Consider the following 4,093-nt stretch of genomic DNA (forward strand, 5'->3'; position numbering starts at 1 on the left):
GAGGGGTGATTTTACCAACACCATATTTCCACAAACCAGGAGTGTTGCACCTCTGTGATAGATCAACCAAATTTGATTGTGAGGAAATTAGAAAATTTTCTAATAAAGAGAGAGTTGTTTAGAAAGGTTCTTAATAAAAAAGAATTAATTAGGAAATATTTCCTAATTGAAGGGAGCATATATGGGGGCTGATTTAGAGGGAATTAATTTGGAAATGTTTCCTATTCGAAGAGGTTTGTTTAGGGGCTGATTTGGGGGGATTAATTAGGAAATGTTTTTGATGAGGACATCAGCAGGAGATTTTGGCGCGTTTATCAGAGGAGACACTGGAGATCGACAACTATGATCAGGAGCTTATATTTTTGAGTCATTTTATGTATTAGTTTATTTTTATTTTCAATTTTTACTGTTTTACCCTTATGGGTGGTCATTTGATGTTGTAGCTCAGAGGGCATTCTAGTCTTTGTTTCTTTTCTTTTTGGTGAGACCTATATATAGCTCATTTTTATTGTATTTGGGATGATGATTATTGATATGAAAAATTCTGGCCTCCCTTGCTCCCTTTGGGTCCCTTCAATTAGCCTTCATTAGTTTCCTATTTGGGATTAATACTAAATTGGAAAGGATTTGAAAGCAAATTGAAATTAATTTGAAGTTCAAATTCCTTCCAATTAATGTTATTCATTCTTAGGAAACTTCCCTATTAATCCTCCAATCTGAAAGTAATTTCAGATTTTAGAAAATAAGCCACTAATTGCTTGGGCCCACCTCATTAACACCCAATCTCTCCCTCTTCCTCTCTCCTTGGTCGGCCAACCAAGCCCCACCTTTTATTTAATTAGATCCCATAAAGTAAGTATCTAATTAATTCATTTCCTCCCCACTTTCTCTCCTAATCTCCACTTATTTCAAATTCAAATTTCAAAGGAGATTAATTCCTAATTATTCACTAAATTTGAAATTAATTTCATATTTGATTTTTCTCCTTTTCCCCTTAGCTTGGCCGACCCCTCCTCTCCCTCTCTACATTTTCTCTTGGACAACTATGCATGGCTGATTCGGATGTTGATCATAGATTCGTCTTTGATTCCCAAGGACGTGTGGACGTTTTGAGATCGCCTTTCTGTGACGTCAACATAGAGATCGACGCAACCGTTGAAGATTCCGTGGATTGGATACTATTTTCTCTATCAACCGCCATCGACGAATGCTACCTTCCATTCCAGTGGCAACTCTTACATCTTCCACCCACTCCTCCAACTCCGACTAGCTTTTCCATAGACAGTATTGTAAGCTCCCTCTTCCTCGTGGTGGTCACGTTAGTATTGCCAATATCTTTCTTCCGTTAATCGCAAGAGAGCTTGAGTGAGGGAAACTCAATGTGAATTTTCTAAATATTAACTCACGGATTATTGTTAAAGTGCATTTTTCATTACTCGCATGTTTGTTATTGTTTTAAATTGTCATGCCTAATGAGTTTGTAACACTGCCTAAGCAACTTTGCAACTGAGATTTCATTAAATCATTAATTGTGATTCCTTAATCTTTATATTGACTTGCTTATTCAGTTGTCTTATTGTTTCTCCGTGCAATTCCGATTATGTTTCACATCAGTTTCCTAATTGAAGATGACAAATTTATGAGATGATTTGAGGGTTGATTTGGAAGGGAAATAATTAAGGGAATACGAGGGAATTAGAGGAGGGTTGTTTGGGTATTTGTTGCTTAATTGTTTGCTTTAAATATGAAGAGATGATTAGGGTTAGGGTTATGCAAATTATTGTGACTGATTTCGTTCTTGGAGTTTGTTGACTTGGGCTCTAGCAGTGTCTAGGGATTGGGAAAGATAGATCCTCCTCTGGAATTGAGGATCAATTGTATCTTGCTATTTTATTCCGTTAGTTTGATTATTGCAATAAAAACTACTGTTTTTCCATTCTTTTCAATTGAATTTGTAGAGTTTTCTCGTTGTTTTTGCTTCTCTTGTTAGGATTACTTGAGATCTTCAAGTATTTCCAAACACTCTGCCACTTCACGCACATTGTGTACGATAATATATGCTTGAATGAAAAGCCACACAAGCTTTGCAATAATAGTTTAACCCCTAATAAAGGCGTTGAAAATTTTAACTATGACAATTATTAATAGCAGGCACATTATGCAAGGCAAAATCCAACTCAAATTGAGGTGAGACACATTGACAATCATGTAGTTGCATCGTAAAAGAAAAAAACTACTACACTTATTTTAATAGATATTCTATTGAAAATTCATTTTAAAAGAGGACTAGGTTCCAAGTTTAAGACCCAATCCTTTCCATATGGTGGTAGAATTGACATTGTCTATAATCTAGTAATGTCTAAGACCCTATCATCTACATATAGGAGGTGGAATTGACGTTGTCTATCATCTAATAATGTCCAATTATTAGAATGAATGCAAATGCCACATTCATATTTCCGCATACTTGACACTATATAAGCAAGCAGGCGGAGTTGATAAGGTTTATAAGTTGACAATCTCTTAGAATCTGGGGCACAATAACCTACAAGTAAAAGTAAAAGCACATGCGTCTGTTGACTTCATTTTTGTATGAGATCATCATTCTGAATTACACATATTCTTGATTGTCAATTTGATGGTTTACAATCATCCAACTATAAATGTTTCAACCTACATACCTCCAAACTTCAAGTAATCAATCAACCAGCCTGCACCTCAAGCAATCAATCAAATTTCAATCACTAGATCTACCACCATCCAATCTACAATTATTCAGTCATTTAGTCAACATTTAGCCAAGCTTCAAACAACATGATCAATGATGAGGACATCAGCAGGAGATTTCGGAACGTTTATCACCGGAAGCATCGAAGATCGACGACTACGATTAGGAGCGTGTATTTTTGATTTATTTCATGTATTAGCTTATTTTATTTCATGTTGGACGATTGTACCCTTATGTTTTATTTTGAGTTGTAGCCGTGAAGTCATTTCATTCGCTTATTTTATTTTCTCTTTGTGGACACTCTTAGTCTTGTATTAGGGTTAATGCTTGATTAATAAAAAAATTTCTAGTTTTTTTGAGAGCTTGTGAGCTCTCGAGTGGTGAAGTCCTAAGGTGTGAGCAAAGCAACACCCACCAGTTGTCGGAAGTCTCCCCGACTCGTGGTTCGACTCATTCCCTTGCTACAAACCGCTGACAACCCTCTTTCCCCACCAAACCGCCAGCCCCAACCTAGTCTCCCTTCTCCTACCTGCCGGCCCCTAAATCCTCTCCCACCCATAGCAGCCGGCATAGCCCACAAACCCGTCCACCTCTCCCCATCCCACTCATAGCCGCCGACCACACTTCATTGCCCCTCTTAATGAAGATTTCGATCATCATTATTACATGCCTAAATTAGCCTAAATGATTTGGGAAAGGTTTTAATTCAATTTGAAATTCAAATTTAAACTTCAAATACTTTCCTAAATTAACCAAGCTAAATTAGAAAAGTTCCTAAAATTAAGTCTAATTTAATTTTAAATTAGATTTGATTTCTTTATTCTTTTCCTAAATTGGATTAAGGAATTAGGAAACTTTAAATTCCCTAACAATTCCCTCTCTTTCTCCCTTGTATGCCGCTGACTCCTTAACCCTTTCCCCCTCTCTTTCTATTTCCATTGTTTCACCTTTGGGATTTGAAATCCAAATTTCAAAATTCAAAACCCCTTTCCACTTTTAACTAAAATATGAAATTAACTTCATATTTTATTTGCTTTGTCATATTCCAAGCCCCAAACCTAAACTTTACCCCTCCCCTCCCTTGGCCTACCCCCTCCTTCCTTCCCCTTGGATTTTCTTCTTTCATGAGTTATAGTCCAAAAGAAGAAGAAAAAGACAAGTTTCCCTACCAACTTTCTTGCTAGTGCATGGCCGATCCCGAGCTTAACCACGGATTCGTCTACGACCCGCAAGGTTTAGTGGATATTCTTCAATCTCATTTCTTCGACCTCAATTTGGAAGTTGATGATTCCGTTGAAAATTAAGTCAGTCGCATTATGTTCACCTTGGCACCTTCAATTGAAGAACATCTACCTTCCGAACATT

This window comes from Dendrobium catenatum, unplaced genomic scaffold (assembly GCF_001605985.2).
Source record: "Dendrobium catenatum unplaced genomic scaffold, ASM160598v2 fragScaff_scaffold_133, whole genome shotgun sequence".
In the NCBI taxonomy this organism is placed as follows: Eukaryota; Viridiplantae; Streptophyta; class Magnoliopsida; order Asparagales; family Orchidaceae; genus Dendrobium; species Dendrobium catenatum.